Here is a 20,400-nt window from a genome sequence, read left to right as displayed (position 1 = left end):
AAGAACCATGTTTCCCTCTTGTGTTCCAGGAGCCCCAATGAATGTGTTGTATTCAAGCAGGTCTTGGATTATAGTGAAGAACGTCCTGGTTCCTACTATGGCTGTAAGTGCTCATAGATATTCTCCCTAATGGAGACTTCAGAGAGAAATCTGATGAGCACATGGCTCCTTTTCATCCTCAGGGTCAAGGCACTACTTCCAGATTTACTTATTGGAGAAAGAGGATGTCAGTGTCATCCAGTACCTAGACAGTTTGCAAGAATTCAACCACAATATGATGATGCTAACAGGTATGTGCCCTGCTCTGGGTTTGTGGGAGCTGGGCATGAACTTTGGGGCACTGGGTACAGAGTGCATTACTATTACTGCCCCACTTGCTCTAGTCCACACTTGGCAATCTACACACACACATTCTTCATTCCTGAGATTTCTGACACTATGGGAGAAGAGTTTGCAAGCTCTTGGCCTCTTGCATCCTCAGCCCTCACAAGACCACTCCTGAGGGCTGAAGTCCGTGTCCACTTCCCACCCTCTACACCCCATCCTTCTCTCTCAGTCAGCTCTTGTTGCGGTCCTGCCCTGAGCAGGAATCTGATGCACTTTTGCTGCTGAGTATATTGGGCAGCCACTGCTGTTACTATGGTAGCAGTGGTGGGGTCCTGACATGCAGTGTGAAGACCAGAGCCCTGTTCAGTACCCTGTTACACATTTACACATATGATGGCCCACTCTGACCAGACAGTTCTGAGATCCTGAAGTCCACAGCATACACACCCTATCAAAGTAAATCAGAGACAAGTAGGTGAAGGGAAGTTCTACATACAGTTCTGCCCATTATTGACAAGGGAGAAACTCCTAATCTCTCTCTGCCTTTTTTCAGACATTTTAAACTCATAGAAGAGATTAAACAGAATTCAGGAAATAGGCAAATGTGTATTTACTGAGAGACAGGTTGTCAGTCACACCCTGGGGAAGGCAGCTCTCCTGGTGCAGTGCCCCACACTGACTCCAATTCACACAGGGCATCTATTGGACCCAAGGAGCACACAGGGCTCCAAATTCAGTGCCAGTGGAAGACGTGATCTCCACCTGCCACCTGCATCAACTCCTGAGATCTGTGTCCAACTCTCACATTTCTTACTGCGCTGACTCCTCTAGTACTGCCCCCATGATGCTTCTTAGCATGGGTGACACTGTGTGGCTTCCCTTGCCTTAATTCAACATTCCCACTCAGTCATCCTCCCCTCCCCACTTCTCTCAGCCCCCTGGAGACTCTGCATCCTGAGATCCTAACAGTGTCCTGGTAGTTGTCTCAGCACAGACATAGAGACCTTGGCTGAAACACCCACCACTGGCCACTGGGCCCACCTTCCCATTGTCCCCAGGGATCGCAAGGGTGATGGTGCTGCTCAGAATTATGTATCCCTAGTTTACAATCCACTTCCCTCTGCTGCATCAGATATCACCCTGGGACCTGAACCAGCCCAGGATACAGGTAGCCTTTAGTCATATGTATCCCTGGATCAGGAGATGGGCTATTGAGGGCCATGTTTGGAGCTGGGGTTCTGGTAGGAGGGGTGGGGAGCATAATGAGGGCAGGAATGTTTGCAGTCACTGATGGGCACTCTTCTACTTTCTACCCCATGCCAACCGAGCATGACAATCTCCTCTAGGAGTGGCTGTAGGAGGCCGTGGAAGGTCTTCTCTGTTTTCAGGTTGTGTCTGTGCATGGAGTTCTGCATCTGTCTTCTGCCCACCAGGGCTGGGTAGGGAAGAGTCCTTCTCAGAGAATCCTCGATGAGAGACTGTGTGCTCAGGTGGTACTTGTCGCAAACAAGGTGCAAACACTATTCCCTTCTGACTAATCTCACCTGGCAGGCCTCCTGCTTAGGACTATTGACTAAAGATTCTCTCTCTCAAGCTTGAATTCTCTTAGGGCCAGTGACCTCTGAGTGACCTGTTAGTGACCTGAGTGAGAGTTCTTTCCAGTCCCCTCTTTCCATTCCCATGCTGACTACCACCTAGTGGTCTCATCATACCTTCACCTAATGTGACCTGCAGATCGGAGTCGAGTCAAAGACCCAAGATCACTGAGGCAGTTTGAAACCTTGACAGCATTTATTGGACTGAACATAACAGACATCATCAAACCATCTTATGATGGTAATGAGATGAGTTTTTTCCTGTGTCCCCTTCCCTCCTATTCACAGCTTCCCTGTAAGACAGTGGTTACACACTGTTCCCAGCCCCCCTCTCTCTCTCTGTGGGTGTCTAGATTCCTGTGAGCTGTCCAGAGAATCTTAGTGCATAAAGGAAGAGCCATGGAGACCACACAGGAACCAGGAGCTGGGATCCTACCAGCTTCTGCAGCAACCGCCTGAACTTCTGATGCCAAGAGGAGACAGTGCTTATTACCCACACTTCCCCCTTCCTCTTCCTTCAATAAATCTGCAGTCTCTGTGTGTCAGGAACAGTTAAACGGGTTCCATCTTTGTGTTAATCAGGTGATGAACTTCACCAGCAGGAAGGATGAGGTATCTGAAGGTCTACTTGCCATGACCTGAAATATGTTCAGTGCCAAGTCAGTGCATCCGGCCCCCAGCCCCTTGTGCAGTGCCAGCTGCCCATGGCCAGCCACAGTGGAGTGCTCCCTGGAGGAGGGAAAGGAGGGGGAATCTCTGAGAAACAGGATGGGCATGCCGGTGGGCTGGGCTGCAGGATAGAGCTGCTCGTGGAGGATCTGGGAGTCAGACATGCCTGTGTCCTCCCTTCCAAGTGTATTATGTCCCCCAGATGTCTGTTACAAAGGACCTAGTGCTGAGTGCAGTAAGGTGTCCCTAGCTTCCCATGGGTCTCCTTGTGTGAACTTTCCCTCAGGACTCAAAACCACACATCTACTCAGCTTCGATACTCCACAAGGACAGACCAGTGTAGAACTGCCCCAGAGTCACACTTGGAGAACTAATAAGTGTATTGCCTTTACACTGGTTGGATGAAGGTTTCCTTATAGGAGCAGGGGTGAGCCCACAATAGCTACTCCACCAAAAGGTGTCTCTAACGTGGATCTCAACCTCCTCATAGCTTCATAGATGGTGTTTCTTCTTCAGTTAGTCTTCCATACTGCATACATTCAAAAGCACCTCCTGAGACCACAGTGGGGACAGAATCACATGCAGCTGTGAGGAATGTGCAGGAAGGAGGGGCTGGAACCTCAGGAGAGGGTCTGCTGGTGCCACCTCCTCCTATGTGAGACAGAGCTGGACAAAGCTGATCTAGGGTAGTTACAGCTGCCACTCACAATCATGATGGGTGTTATACTTGGGGGACAGTGCTCTAAAACATGCCTGTCCAGGAGCTCTGCACCCTCCTCTGTTATGCAGGAAGCAGGTGGTAGCCCATTCTTCTGGATCCTTGATATGACAGAACTACCCAGGGGCTGTGAGCCTCCCACGAGGCTCATCCACTTGGGAGCTGTGCCATAGACTTAAATGCCCTTTGTACCCTATCTCTGGGGTGAGACCACTGGTGTTTGGTTTCTTTGGGCATTGGGACAATGGATGTGGACCTTGACTGGTTCCTTGAATACCCCTACATACTGGACTACACTTTAAAGTCAGGCTGGCCTTGCTCTGATGAGAAAGCATAGAACATGGGATGGAGATAGTGTCAGGGTAGACACCATTCATTGCATACCCTGATGGGATTAAAGATATGCATCACCACACACAGCTCTAAGCTTTTCTTTAATTCCTTTTCACAATTTGGAAACTTAGCTGGGCGGGATCTTGCCCTGAAGTCACCACTCCCTTTATTCTATTTCTTAATCTGTTTATGTCCTTGAACACAGAATTTAGCTCTATTCCACCTCCTGGTGCCCTTTTTCTCAATCTATACATTCTGTATTTTTATTTGCTCAGCTTGTTCCTTTTCATTATAAATCTTCATTAAAGTTAATATTAATAACCATATAACTGTCTATAGTAGACTGCTTTAAGATTTCCTCTGCCTACAGGATTAATCCAAAACTCTTCACTTTAGCCTCAGGCAGACTCTTTGGACAAGAGCAAAAAGCAGCCATATTCTTCACCAAAACATCACAAGAATGATCTCTAGGCAACATACTAAAATTCTCCCCTGAAACCCCTGAGCCAGCACCACATGGTTCAAATAACTCTTAGCACCCACCACTGTCTTCCATGCTCCTACTAGTCTGGCCAAATGAAGAGGGGCTGGGAGGAGAGGAGGGAGGGTGTTAGGATTCTGCCCTCACTCCTGCACATGTGCAGCTTGGGGACTTGCGTCTTACATCATCAGGGGGCTCTGATGACTACATACACAGGGAGCACGACGTGGTCACGCAATCTGCGCCTTAAAAACCAGATGCAGACTGCTCTCTCTGCTCTCTCTCTGTTTTGCTCTGCTCCACCCCTCCTCCCTGCCCACCATCTTTCTCTCTCTCCAGGTCTGACTCTCTTCTTTCCCCTCCCCCCTTTTCCTTCCTAATAAAGCTCTGAAAACTAACCCTGGGTTCTGTCATGACTGTGACCTTTCCACACAGTAACCAGCACCGAGTGCCACAACCAGTGCCATTTATCATCCTTTCAGAGAGAAAACTGCAGGTGGTATGTAAAATAAATGAAAAAAAAATGTTAAAAAAAAGCTGTGCTTAAAGCATTCCACTGTTTTCCTAACCCAAAGTCTAAATTCCTTCAAACAAAAACATGGTCAGGCCTATCACAGCGATACCCCAGTCCCTGGTTGGTCTTGGGTACCCACTTCTGTCTTAGGGTTTCTATTGCTGTGAAGAGACACCATGACCACAGCAACTCTTGTAAAGGGAAACATTTAATTGAGGTGGCTTACTTACAGTTCAGAGGTTTAGTCCATTATCATGGAGGGGAGCATGGCAGCATGCAGGCAGACATGGTGCTGGAGAAGGAATTGCTACATGTTGATATGCAGACAACAAGAAGTAAACTGAGTGTCACACTGAGCAAAGCTTGAGCAAAAGAGACCTCAAAGCCCACCCCCACAGTGACACACTTCCTCAAACAAGTCTACACCTACTTCAAGAAGGCCACACCTCCTAATAGTGCCACTCCCTTTGAATGCCATTTTCTTTCAAACCACTTCAGAAAGTTTAAAATAGTAATCAGAAAGAATGAGTCTTGACTTTTATGAGGCACATTAGGACTTTCCTGTGGTACACTACAACAACATTTAGTGCAATAGTCCATCTGTAGGGCACCAAGATTCCTGTGGTGGCTGGAGTGTGACCATGCAAGCTGAACAACAATTCTCAGGTCCCCAGTTCTGTTGCCCCTTCTAGGTGCCACCAGTCACAACTGGATCCTAGGCAAGGTAAGCCAAGAGACCATACTTGGGCAGCAGGTTGTATAGCTACAGGGATGAGAGAGCAATGTGTTATCAGAAGGAGAAAACACAGCCCCCACAGGGACTTTCCACAGAGAGAGCACCCACCTCACATGGGGATGGACAAAGATACCTGAAGGTGAAGATGAGGGACCAGAAAGCTGCTGTGGGATGTATAAATGGCCACTCAGAAGGTAGATTTCCAACTTTTTGAGTCCAAAGTGTCAAAATGTTCCTACTTAAAGATTTTATGAATTTGATTCCGGTCTGTTGTAATGCTCACATTTTATCACTGATTTCAAGAGTTGTCTCTGTCTCTGTCTCTCTCTCCCAGTTTCATTAAGGAATTCACAATCCTGTTTAGTTTTCAGAGAAAGAAGCATTTGTTTCACTGACATTTGCCCTGTGCTTTAATCCCTGTGTCATTAATTTCATCTCGGATTCTTGTTATCTTCCCATCTACCATGCTTTTGGTTGGCTTTCTTCCCCCTAAGACACTGAGGTATGTTGCAAATGTGTCAACACTCTCATCATGTCTCCTTTTTACTCAGAGTAAAAGCTGAAGTGCCGCTCTGGCCCACAGACCACCATTGTTTGCTCAACTCTCTCTCTAGCCTGGTCTCCGGACGCCTTCCTCTGCCCTCCAGCCCTCATGTCTCTTCTTGTCCCAGCCAGACTCTCTCTTCTACTTCCAGCCCCCACTGAGTGTTCCTCCCACCTGGAGTCCTCCTCCACTTCCTCATTCGTGGCTCATTCCTTTCACTCCCTTCAATTATGTCCTTAAATGTCCCCTTTGTGCAGCTGTTTCAGACAATTCCACTGAATCTACAACCCCTCAGACCCATAGTTGCTGTCCACTTGGTATCATTTGGGGCTCCCTCATGGTGTGTGCCACACCTGTAATCAGGAGACAGGAGCACACAGCAGACCGAGCAGGGACAGTGAATACAGTGAACACTGAGTAACACAGTGTAAGGAGATCTAGAGACACTAGCTGAGGGTTGCAGGAAATCAGGGAAGGAAACCATTTTGTGATGTGATCCCTTCCACTTGGCTGGTTCCACCATGGTGGGGAAAGTGTTACAGCTGAGAACCTTCTTCAAGTCACTTGTCCATTCCGAATTTGCTTTTGGACTCATTGGATCCTTTCAGAGACAATCACACCATCCCCATACAGTGTCTTATTTCTTCCTGTGAATCTGTATATCTTTTTTTCCCCCTTTAACTCTAAATCTATAGTTGGAACTTTCTGCATTGTATTACATGTGCACAGGGAGCATGGGCATCCTCCCTTCTCCCAGAGGCTGTATTGCACAGGAGGAACGTCACAGGCTACAAATCTTTTGCAGAAACCCTTCATCAGCAAAAGGGAGAGACTCTTCTTCAGACAGTTCTTACCTGGAATCTTGTCAAATGACTTTCCTGCACTGAATTTTTCTACTTCGTTGTTAAAATGTTTGTGGGTTTTTTTAAAAGACAGAATCTAATGTAGCTGAGGCCAGATTAAAAACCAGTATGAATCTGAGGCTGGCATGCTCCTCCTGCCTCTGTCTCTCAAGTTTTGAGATTGTAAGGTGTGCATCTTCACATCAGGCTGCTTTTATCCAATTAGGAACTCCCTTAATTATCTGTAGTAATTCACAGAACATCTGTGCTTCACTAGAGTGTGTCACTGGAAACACAGAAAAGAGGGATGCAGGCATCAGCAGTGGGAGCTATGATCACTGTGGCAGGCACTGTCTTCAAAAACTGCAAGAGGACTTAGGATCAGTCATCTTCCACTTCAACTACAGTCCATCTCTCGTATTGATACACTTATGCTTAGAACTGAGTTTAGTGTATAACTGAGCATTCAGAGTTGTGGAAACACAGCTTCTAAAATAATTAATGAGGGGCTGTAGAGATAGCTCATCTGTAAAGAGCATGTATGGTTTTTATAGAGGACCTAGGCTGCATTTCCAATATACATAGGGCAGCTCACAACTGGTTGTAACTCCAGTTCCAGGGGGATCTGATGCCTTCTTTTCACCTCCCCATGTCCTGGGCAATCATGTGGGGCACCTATATACATGTAGAAAAAGACTTACACACATGAACGGATCTACAAAGACTAAAGAAATCATGTTTAGGGAAACAATCTCTAGATCTTGCTTCCCCATTCAAACAAAACCAGACTTGGTATCTCCTTGAGGGCTTGCCAGTTGTTAAAATGACAAGGTAAGGAAAGCTTTTGGTAGATTGGGGATCTAGTGTTTTAAGATAATTTTCCAATTGTAGGTTCACAACAGGCTTTGATGGACCCCATAGGTCTCATATCAGACCGGAAGGTGTGGAAGGAGCCAAAGTTCTGTCAAATGAGCACAGGGGTTCATATGTCCTATCATCGAGCCCTGAGATGATCAACACAGCAGAAGACAGTTCCCTTGTTGGAGATGGAACCCTGAAGCACAGTTAAGCAACTTCCCTTTAGCGGAGAGATTTTGACTGTTTTATAGCTAGAACGTTTCCAGCTTCTGGAGTAAAGGGTGAAGCACAGGTGTCAAGGCTCTCCTCCTCAGGAGCTTACAATGTAGTTGAGTAGATAGATGGGGGATGGTTACAGCCAAGAAAGGAGATGGATGCTACACTGCAGAGTATGATGTGTTCTGAGACAGCACAGATCCCTGATCTACAGAGTGAATCTGTTCTGGTACCTGTGGTCTCTAATGTTGCTATGGGGACCCTCCATCTCAGAACTGTTGAGGTCCAGGAGCTCCTACACTGCCCACTAGATTCTGATACATCAAATGTTTCCCTACTCACATTTGGAGCAGGAACAACCAGTAGCAGAAGGCAATGGGTGTGGGAGCTTGTGCCCAGGTCACTGGGAGGATTGGGTGTGGTTAAGAAGTTCAGTCCTTTTTTTCAGCTTAAATGGGAGCGAAGCCAGCTTCCAGATAAGATGGCCAAGGAAGCTGGAGGGCAAGTGTGGGTGTGTAAGAGGAACAGGAGGAGGCCTGACCCTCCCTTTTAGCTGCCTGTTTTCTATTAATATACTAGTCATTTACCTAGTATAGTTGGTTCTTTGTATGTGGCACCTGGTATAGGATATTTGATCACACTGTGAACCCCAAGACTTGTGTTATTTATTGGAATAATCTGCTTCTAGGTGTAGTGTGGCTCAGTCCTAGCACATATCTTTAATCCAAGAGCTTTTTGCTTGAATAGTGTAAACAGGATTAAATAAAATCAACTGTAGGTCAGAGCAAGCAACCAAATGGCAGAAAAAATACCATAGAGAGTAAGAATAGGGTGGAGAGAGACATGAAGCAGAAGGGAGGGAAATGTGGTTGGAGGAGTTTTTGTTTGAGATAGCACAGGAGAAGGCTCTCTTTCTGGGAAGACGGCAGAGGAGGAAGTTGCTTGGTGCTTTCTCTGCCTCTCTGAGCTAGCAAGTTTTCACACAAGTATCTGGCTCCCAAGTCTTTATTGATAAAATAGAATGGCAGAGCTATATTTAAAAACATTTGGTGCCCAATGTGGGGCATGATCATAGGGACAGAAAAATCACACCAGCAGCAGACAAACTGAAACTCCATAACAGTAAAGAAAAAATTTTCCCCACATTAAGGATGACAAATATAATGCAAAACTCTAGGACCCTGTATAGGTCTACTTTAGATGACTTGAAAGTGAAAACAAAACAAAACAAAACAAAAGATAAATGACTTAACTGAGATTGACATAATACCAATTATAATTGCTATCAGTCTGGTAATTGATATTTTATTCTTAATTGCCATAATGTTTTTTGTGCCAAAAAAATGGACTGATAAGATACAAGCCTTAGAAAGACTTACAAATGAAAAAAAATACTCAGACATAGAGAAAGGAATTTAGACAAGAACCTACTATGCCACTGCATGATGAAACTGAAGAGGGATAGCCAAAGGTTGTTAGAAAACCAACCTTAATTTATTCAGTTACTATAGAAAAACTACCAGGAGACAATAGGCATCCCCAAGGTTATCAAGAAATTAAATAAAATCCTATAGAAATATTAGATTTGAAGAGATTTAAGAAAGTAGTAATTTCATATGGTATGCATTTATCCTATGTGAAGTAGATATTAAATTAATGGACAACTCAGAACAGAATTATCCCCCAAGACTGGAAGGATTTGACATCAGCAATATTGGAAACTGGTCCTCAGTTGCAATGGCAAACATGGTAGAAAGAGGTCATAGGGCCATAGAAGAATGAAATAGGTCTGGAGGTATTAATATTTCCTAAAATGAGTTTTTAGGTGAAGGCAAATATGCTGAATTACAAAAGCAGCTTGAATTTATTGATAACACCTTGGTGCTATGTCACTTAGCAGCTTTGTATACTTTGAATAAGGTTAAGGAATCAGGAAAGAGGTCTGAGTCATTTACTAAAATTATATAAGGCCCCAAAGAAGACCTCACTGACGTTTTTTGCAAAGGTTGACATCAGCTGTAAATAGAATAGTGTCAGATCTAGAAGTCAGAAAATATTAATAGAATCTTTGGTTTTTGAAAATGCTAATTCAGAATGTAGAAGTGTGATTAGGCCTTTAAAGACAAGATCAGCACCAATAGATGAATGGATTAGAAATATGGCTGATATTGGATCTCATGTTTATGATGCTACCCTGATAGGAAAAGTAATTTCTAAAACTTTTAAGAAAAAGCAAAATGTCAGACATTTTAATTGTAGTAAGCAAGGTCATTTACAAAGGGACTGTAGGTAAGACCTTTCTAGAAACAATGTTTTTTGTTTTTTTTTTTCTAGAGATAATCTGAACAAAAGAGTCTAGCCTTCTGGAGTACACAGAAGGTGTGGCACAGGCCAACACTAAACTAAAGAATACAGATCAACAAATCAACAAGGGACAGAAAAGATAACCCTTTGCCATTGAGAAATGCCATGAGGGTCCTCTTGCAGGCTCTGATATCAAATTTGATTCAGTCATTCCCTGTCAGCATCAGATAAACTCATCCACAGAACAATTAAAAGATTTAATGCCTGTTGTTAAAAATAACACTGCTCTGAATGTAATCAAGAATGGAACAGCTTCAGTAGATAAAACAAAAAATTTCAGGAGAGACCAAAAATCAAGTATTTTGACAAACTGCTATAACTGATAAGAGAGCAAAACTAAAAATACAAATAAGTCACATTACATTTGAAGGTTTATTAGACACAGGGCCAAATATAACAATAATTTCACCAAAATCTTGGCATCCAGATTGGCCTTTTCAGGAAGTAAATATCCAGCTTCTAGGGACTGGAACTTTGTCTCAGATAAAACATAGTGCAAGGTAAGTCAGTTGTATAGGGCCAGAAGGACAAATAGGAAAATTAAAGCCATGTGTGGCTAATATAGCCATAAATTTTTGGGGGATGTGATTTGTTTTAGCAATGGAAAACACAGATGAATATTCCTCCAACCTCAGAAACAAACCATAAAATAAAGAATGCTTCTGAGAAAAATATTAAAAGGCATTATCAGGAATAGTCAATGATTGTTTAGATTGTACAACAGCTGTTGGTCTTTCAAAGGTACCAACCATCATACCTTTAAAATGGTTAACTAACAAACCTGTGTGGGTGGAACAATGGCCTTGGACCTCAGAAAAATCACAGGTACTACAATAGTTTGTACAGGAGCAGTTAAATGTTCAACATATTGAAAAATCAAGCATTCCTTGGAATGCTCCTATATTTGTCATTAGAAAGAAATCTGAAAAATAGAGAACGTTAATAGATTTAAGAGCCATAAGGTGATTCAGTCAATGGTCTCTTTACAGCCTAGAATTCCCTTGCCTTCTCTATTACCTAAACAATGGTCTATTATAGTGATTGATTTAATATATATATATATACATATATACATATATGTATATATATCTATTACTATACCTTCACAAGAACAGGATAAAGAAAAATCTGCCTTCATGGTGTCTACTTATAATAATGCTCAACCTGTTAAAAGGTATCAGTGGAAATTTCTTCCATAAGGGATATTAAACAGCCCCACCTTGTGTCAATATCTTGTACAACAGCCATTAGAAATAACTCATAAACAGTTTTCTCAATCTAAAACTTATCATTATGTGGATGATGTCTTGCTGTGTGATTCAGATGCTGGATTGTATTTTAGTTGTTTTTGCCTTCTATGCATTCTCCCACAGGAATTCTTATGTAGAGAAAAGACAGTATCTTAGAATGGATAATTTTAGCACACAAAGAAGGCAAAAATTAAATACCTATATAGAGAATGATTCTTATTTGATTCTGAAAGGAAAAAGAGACTTCACTAATTAGTCAGAATAGACCCAGCAGAAATTGTGGTTCCTTTTACTAATGCTGAAATTGCCTCATTATGGCCAGAAAATGAACACTGGCGAAGAGCTTGCAGTAATTTTTTTTGGGGGGAAAGAGTAACAATAAATATCCCCAAACCAAGAGACTTCAATTTATAAAAAGAACTAATTATATTCTTTCCCACATTGTATGAGGAACACTAATTTATGGAGCCCCTACATTCTATACTGAGATGAATAAATCAGAAAAGGCATGTTATAAGTCAGGAAAAATAAGTAAAGTGGTTCGAAGCCCTTATGATTCAGTTAAAAAATCAGAGCTATATGTCATTCTTATGCATTACTAAATTTTCCTGAATCTCTCAACATAGTTACTATATATACAGAAAGTGTTGCTCTCAGACACTCAATCTGGCTCACTCACACTCAGACCACCAGGGCCAGTTCCACTGTCTTGCCCAGGTGAGGTACAAAGCCCTTTCTCCCACTTGTTGTGGAGGATATATGGGGGGCAGGGTCTGCTCTCCTGTTCTCACACCCTCAGAGCTGGCTCACTGGTGCCCTGACAACAGGGTTAACTCTAGTGTGCTTCCCTGGTGGGTTGCAGGGTCTGCTCTCCTGTGTGCTGTAGCTGGTGAGGGCCAGGGCTAGTTCTCTGGCTCTCATGATTCCAGGGCCAGTTCTTCCACCTGCCACAGGTAGCAAGGGGTGGGTTTACCTCTCCTGCTTTCACACCTTTCACACCCTTTTCACACAGGTTGGCCCACCTGTGTCATTACCAACAGGGTCAGCTCTAGTGAACTGCCCCGATGGGATGCAGGGCTCACTCTCCTGTGTGCTTCAGCCTGGAGAGGGACAGGCAAATTTTCCAACTCTTGTGATCCCAGGGTCAGCTCTTTTACCCACCTTGGGTGGCAAGTGACTATGGGGAGGGCATCTTTCCCTCACTCATGTCACCGCATGGCAGATGAGGGGGTGGGGTCAGCTCTGCTGCACTCACAAGCTCAAGGCAAGCTCACCTGCATCCCTGACAGTGGGACCAGCTCTAGTGTGCTGTCTAGGTGAGGTTCAAGTCTGTGGTGAGTGGTGAGGCCATCTCTCTTGAGTGCAGAGGCCAGCTCTCCTACTGCAGTATCCAATGAGGGGCATGGCCAGCTCAGCATGACCCTCCTGTAGTGATCCAAAGCTCCAAATCAACCCAAGCAGACAGAAGCGGTTACAGCAAGTCAAGATTTAATGCAGGTCAGCATAAAAGAAGGGGAGAAGGGGAGGGGCTGTACAAAGTCTTGGGGCAGGAAAAAAAACACACATGATGCCTGACCAGACTCCTTATGCTATCAATAAGTAACAGTGCCAGATATTGGTTACCTCTTTTTGAGTTGCTGGTCAGTGGGATCTCATAGACCCCTCCAATATATTACAGTCTACCACTATTGCTCTTGGTTAGCCTCCAGATCTTGATGGTAAGACTCTCATTCTGAAGACACCACATACTTGAGTCATCGAATATAGAAAAATCAAGCTGGTATCAACCTGGAAGCTACATCCTTACTGGCTAGCTTTCATAGTGCTTGAAGATTCAACACGTGTTACCAGAGGAGAAATGCCTTCCACAGTCTTACCCATCTGAAAACTCTGAGTAGGAATACCATGGGAGTAACCAATTACTTCCCAGTTGGATTGAAAATCTGCTCCACAAGACAGAAGTCATGTGTGGTACCATTAAGTGGTAAAAAGCTAGCCGGGTGTGGTGGTGCATGCCTTTAATCCCAGTACTCGGGAGGCAGAGGCAGGCGGATCTATGTGAGTTCGAGGCCAGCCTGGGCTACAGGAAAGGCACAAAGCTACATAGAGGAACCCTGTCTCGAAAAACCAAAAAAAAAAAAAAAAAAAAAAAAAAAGGTGGTGAAAAGCCTTCCTGCAGAATCTATCAGTTATCAACAGTTCCTCAGATAGGGTATAATTTTATGATTCTCCTTCAAGATTCATGTTGGGAATTTGGCTGGATTGATAACTAAGTGCCACCCCTAACTGAACAGTTACTGGCAATTGTAGGCTTTTAGGGGAGGAAGAATCCTTGTTCTTCAGCAATGCGGCTTCTGAGAGGCTCCAACAAATGCTCCTATATTCATAAACATTTACTAACTGGATTCAGCATTAAAAAATAAAAAGGGCATATTAAATTGTGAGGGAAAAGTGGTGGTGGTGGGCAAAGGAGTATTGGGGGAAAGCAGGGTGAGTTTGATCAAGACACATGTGCATGCATTAATCTTCAAAAAATAAAAAATATTATGAAAAAAAAGACTTGCAAAGTTCTACAGGGAGGCTCATTAAGATTCAGTAAGGAAACAACTCAATATTCTGAAGAAGTCTCCTAGATTTACCAATTTAGAATGTCCCTCTTGTTGAGTAATAGCCTCAGGTCATGAGGAATTGAGTCAGTCTCTATAGGGCAATATCCCCTAACCATAAAGAATGCCTTAGCCTCAGCCTGATTGTCTTGATCCACCTGAAGAAACAATATGCCTAGATATTGATAACCCATACTGCTTCCAGTCAAACCACAAAAGATAGCCATAACTTTCTGGTAAGCTACCCATGTATGTGTGTATGTACATACACCTGTTCCCCAAACCTTCTAAGTGAGTTCAATCTTCATGCCATGGAATGTTTGAAAGCTGTGACCAAAAATTCCTGACCAGAAGCTGTGTCTGGCTGTGAACAAAAAACTTCTGGAAGGAGTTTGTCTGCGTAGACTGATGGACCAACTGGAATCCAGTTCCGTGGAGAGATTGGGATCTTGTAGTTTCAGATGCTAATTATTTTATCTTGGGCTAGTTTTAGCCATCTAGAACAGCCATTCCTTGCCCCACTCTATCTGGGCTAACACCTCTTGATGATAAAGAAAAACATCTTAGAAGAATTAACTAAGCAAAACACTAGCTTCTCCCAACCCAAGAGCTAAGACTCTAATCGGATACCATCTTGGACCTGTATAAAAGCTTCTCCCACCTCACTGTATCTATCTATCTGGTGTAGCCACCAATGTATTTTAAAGTTACCTTAATTTATGACATTCTTTGTTCTGTAACACTATAAAATCCCAGTAACTACTTCCACATGAAAAAATGGAATTTGAATTAACCTAAACCTGTGTTCCAGAGCCATGATCACTCATAACGGCTCCAGAATAAGGTGTTTCTCATTCTGTTTAATATGAGAGCTGTGAGACCTGCCTGCAGGCTGCACCATCACCACCACCACCCACTGGATTCTGTTCTCCCAAGACCTACTCCACCAACCAATCCTACCCACCTCATCATCCTCCCCATGGCCAGCCCTCCCCTGATACTCCAGCAGACTCCATAGCCACAAGCAGAACCTACACCAGTTGGAAGAACAGACTCCAAAGGCACAGGTACAGCCTACATCAGGCAGAAGAACAGGAAGATATTCTGGATCTAGGTATTCAAACCAACACAAACCTCAGGTAAGATAATCCTACTGGACCTAAAGACCTGCCAATCAACAGAACCCTTGACCATTCAGGCCAGAAAACAATAAAGGAAACATAATAAAGGAACAAAACACCAATCCAACAAAGACAACACAAGAATCAACACCCATAACTATAATAATCCCAAACCCAATGTAAGAAAATATTCAATAACACAAAGGGCAATATGGAACCACCAGAACTCAGTGCTCCTACAATAGCAAGACCTGAACATTTCAATGCAGCTGAAGCACAAGAAAACAACTTTATGAAGATGATAGATGTGCTTAAAGAGGAAATGAAAAATTCTCTCAAAGAAATCAAGGAAAAGACAAACATAAAATTGGAAGAAATCAGTAAATCCCTTAAAGAAAGCCAAGAAACAGCAATCAAACAGGTGAAGGAAATGGTTCAAGACCTAAAAATTGAGATAGAAGCAATAAAGAAAACATAAACTGAGGAAATTCTGGGAAAGTGAACAGGAACTACAGATGCAAACATCACCAATATAATACAAGAGATGGAAAAGATTATCTCAGGTATTGAAGTTACAATAGAGGAAATAGATTCATCAGTCAAAGAAAACATTAAATTCATAAAATTCTTAACATAAAACATTCAAGAAATCTGGGACACTATGAAAAGATCAAACCTAAGCACAATAGGGATAAAGAAGGAGAAAATTAAAGACACAGAAAATATACTCAATAAAACTTTCCCAATCTAAAGAAGGATATGCCTATAAAGGTACAAGAAGCATACAGAACACCAAATAGACTGGACCAAAAAAGAGTCCCCTCTCCACATAATAATCAAAACACTAAATGTACAGAATAAGGACAGACTATTAAGAGGTCCAAAGGAAAAAGGCCAAGTAACATATAAAGGCAGACCTATCAAAATTATACCCAACTTCTCAGTGGAGACTCTAAAAGGTCCTGGACAGATGTTTTGCAGACACTAAGAGACCATGGATGCCAGCCCAGACTACTATACTCAGCAAAACTTTCAATAACTATAGATGGAGAAAACAGGTATTTCATGACAAACCCAGATTTAAACAATACCTATCCACAAATCCAGCATTACATAAAGTACTAGAAGGAAAACTCTAACCCAGAGAAGTTGCCTGCATCCATGAAAACACAGGCAATAGATAACCTCACCAGCAGAGCCCAAAGAAGGGAAACACACACACACACACACACACACACACACACACACACACCCCAACCACCACCACCACCAAAACCAAAAAATAACAGGAACTAACAATCACTGGTCATTGATATCTCTTAATATCAATGGACTCAATTGGCCAATAAGAAGATACAGGCTAATGGATGTGAAAACAGAATCCATAGTTCTGCTGCATAAAAGAAACATACCTCAACTACAAAGACAGACATTACCTTAGAGTAAAGGTTTGGGAAAAGATTTTCTGATCAAATGGACCTAAGAAACAAGCTGGTATGGCTATCCTAATATCTAACAAAATAGACTTCAAACTATAATTAATCAAATGAGATGGAGAGGGACATTTCATTTTCATCAAAGGAAAAAATCTGTCAATATTAGGTCTCAATACTGAACATCCATGCCCCAAATGGAAAGGTACCCTCATTTGTAAAAGAAACATTGCTAAAACTTAAATCACATGTCAAATCCCACACATTAATAGTGGTAAACTTCAACACCTGAGTCTCACCAATGGGCAAGTTTGCCAGACAGAAACTTAATAGAGAAATAAGGGAGCTAAGAGATGTTACATTTCAAATGGACTTAACAGACACCTACAGAAGATTTCACCTGAACACAAAATCATATATCTTCTCAGCACCTCATGGAAGCATCACTGAGATTGATCACATACTTGGACACAAAGCAAATATCAATAGATATAAAATTTGGAATATTCTCCTCCCCTCATGTCTTATCCAATCACTATGGGTTAAAGTTAGAGTTCAACAACAACACAAACTACAGAAAGACTACAAACTCATGGAAACTGAACAACTCTCAACTGAATTACCACTAAGTGGTCAATGAAGAAGTAAAGAATATTAAAGACTTCCTAGAATTCAATGAAAATAAATGTACAACATACCCAAACTTATGGGACACTATGAAAGCAGTACTAAGAGGAAAGTTCATAGCACTAAGTGCCTATATAAAGAATTTGGAGAAATCTCACACTAGTGACTTAATAACACACTTGAAAGCGCTAGAAAAAAAAAGAAGCAGACCCACCCAGGAGGAGTAGATGGCAGAAAAACTCTGGACTGAAATCAACAAATAGAAACAAGGAGAACAATTCAAAGAATCAATGAAACAAAAAGTTGGTTCTTTGAGAAATCAACAAGATAGACAATACTGCTGGTGGCCATGTCAGGGGAGCAGCAGGTGGCAATTGAAGTTCAAGGTGCCAGCCCACCAGGAGGAAACTTTATGATTGATCAATCTTGTTTGGCAAGATGCTGAGACTACAGACTCTGGAATGTCTTTTGCTTCTGCTGTGCCTTTACATGTTTGCTGCTGCTATCTTTCTCTGGTATCTGGCATGGTGTGAATGACTGTGGGGAGATCCCCACTGCCTGTAATGTAGTGTTTACCCTGTGGAAAATCCTGTTCTACTGAGTACTTTTATCTGTGGATTGTCATGAAGATGATCCCTCCCTAAGCTGTACTGTCTAATTGATAATAATAATAATGATAGCTTATACAGAGTTTTGATAAATAAAATAAATATAAGAAAATGTTACACAGCTAGGGCCTGTGAGTTCCACCTAAGGAGCTGCATGAGATCACAGCTCAAGTTAATGATTAAGGAAAACAATTGAGTCCCAGGAGTCAGGCTGTCTTAAATTCCTTTAATCTTAATGCTGAGAAATGCAGTCATGGGTTTGGGTATGCACCATTAGCTGAAACAAAGCTTTAAAATAACTTCAGGTTAGATCAGATGCTTTGATAACAGCCTTAAGATGAAAAACCCCAGAAAACATTCGAAAGTTCACAAAGACACATAGCTGAGTTATAGATTTATTAGATTAGGGCAAAAAATACAAAGCAGCCCAATTGTTGCTAGCTGGCATACTTCCCTTGCTAGGTTTGGTTGATGATCAAAGGTGATGATTAATTCCTTGTACCCATTCCTCCCCTCAATTGCCTTGATGTTTTTATGTATAAAAGTTTAGGTTTGTGATTCCTTTAAGATTCCCTATAAGATTACTCTTCAAGTTAAATAATAAAGTGATTGATTCTTTCTTTATAACTGCAGTATGCAGCCTACCAACAAAAGAGTTGGCTGAGAAAAAATACTTTCTTCTTTCTCATGTTTTGTTAATCTGTAACAAGTTACTTAGATGTAAAAGTATGTGGGCTATTGATGACTTTGTTTTAACCATGTAAGGGAGATGAAAGACATGTTTTAAATCTATATTCATTATAATCATCCACTTTAAAAATGCAGTGTAACCAATGCAAATTATCTTAAACTGGTAGTTGCTTTTTTAGTTTACAAGTAGATATAATAATCTACCTTATTATCCTATCATATCTATCCCCCTATTTTTCTATTCAAAATGAGATTCTTAACTTTAATCTTTATTGTTCCACCTCTAACTCAATAAAAACTTATAACTCCTTGCAGATGACAATTATCCATAATCCCGAGAAAAACCAAAAACCTGTTGGCACGTCATTTTCTTAGAATTACTTCCTGCTGTCTAGAGGGTAATATAACCAGAATGCAGTCAAGCTCCAGTTCCACTTGATCCACATGTGCATTCTATAATTTCTTTTCCACCAAAGCCAATTCTCTCTCAGCTTCCACTGATAATCATCTGGGACTATTTAAATCCTTGTCACCATTTAAGGTTTTGAACAAATTACTCAGTTCTGAATTTTTTGCTCCAATAGTGGGCCAAAGATTGGCAATGTCTCCTTTTAAAAGTCATTAAGAGTCTGGAATTGATCTCTCCTGATTTGTATCTTTTGGGGTCGAATTTTGTAGACCTATTTTATATTCCAAGTAATTAATAGAATCTCTTCTTTGTATTTTTTCAGGAGCAATTTGTAATCCCCAGCTAGGCAAAACTTCCTTTACTTCTTCAAACATTTTTTCTAAAGTATCTACATTTGAATCGGCTAATAAAGTATCATCCATATAATGGTAAATTATAGATTGTGCAAAATATACTTGAATTATTTCCAATGACTGTTGTACAAAATATTGGCACAGGATGGGGCTATTTAACATTCCCTGTGGGAGAACCTCCCATGGGTATCTCTTAACAGGCTGAGAATTATTATAAATAGGCACTGTGAAAGCAAATTTTTCCCTATCTTTTTTCTTGTAGAAATATAGTGAAGAAACAGTCTTTTAAGTCAATAATTATAATAGGCCATCCTTTAGGTAACAGATAATGCAAAGAAATTCCAGGCTGTAGAGAGCCCATTGGATGAATTACTTTATTTATGGCTCTTAAATCTGTTAGCATTCTCCATTTTCTAGATTTCTTTTTAATAACAAATACAGGAAAATTACAAGGGCTGGTTGAGTCCTCAATATGTTGAGCATTTAGCTGTTCTTGAACCAGGTGTTCTAGGGCCTGTAGTTTGTCTGATGTCTTAGGCCATTGCCCAATCCAGACAGGTTTGTCAGTTAACCATTTTAAAGGTAGGGCTATTATGCCTCTGAGAGTTCAACAGCTGTTGTGCCCTGTTTTTGTGCAGCCTGAATGGTTGGTGACTGTTTTTTATAGTACCTTATAATATTTTTCCCAGAAACATGAGTTGGTTTATGGTCTGTTTCTGAGATTGGAGGAATGTTAATCTGGATATTCCATTGCTGTAACAAATCATGACCCCATAGATTCACTACTACATTAGTCACATATGGCCTCAACTTTCTTCTCTATCCTTCTGGCCCTATACATTCAACCCATCTCATACTTTGTTTTACCTGAGATAAGTTTCAATTCCTAAGAACTCAACATCTATCTCCTAAAGAGGCCAATTTTGGTGCCATGATTCTGGTGTAATTATAGTCACATCTGCCCTTGTGTCCAAATGGTCTTCAATTACAATGTTATTTATTCATATCCTTAGCTGTCTTTGATCATTTATAGAAGTCTGCCAAAATATTTGTTTTGTAGTTTCTCCTGGAATTTTTGACTCATCTTCCAAAGCTGTTCTCTCATC

The 20,400-nt window shown here is 41.7% G+C and overlaps 1 long non-coding RNA gene across 1 annotated transcript in view; it reads right to left on the bottom strand.

Annotated features, from left to right (window-relative positions):
• Positions 1-2,095: 2,095 nt before the first annotated feature.
• Positions 2,096-20,400, bottom strand: part of LOC131908825 (uncharacterized) — a 55,434-nt gene continuing 37,129 nt past the window's right edge. The window contains exon 4 of the long non-coding RNA XR_009378673.1: positions 2,096-5,729. This is a non-coding gene — a long non-coding RNA (uncharacterized LOC131908825). The remainder of the gene's footprint in view (positions 5,730-20,400) is intronic.

Source organism: Peromyscus eremicus, chromosome 4 (genome assembly GCF_949786415.1).
Source record: "Peromyscus eremicus chromosome 4, PerEre_H2_v1, whole genome shotgun sequence".
NCBI lineage: Eukaryota > Metazoa > Chordata > Mammalia > Rodentia > Cricetidae > Peromyscus > Peromyscus eremicus.
The sequence above is the reverse complement of the archived record's forward strand: the minus strand, read 5'-3'. Positions and strand labels throughout refer to the sequence as shown.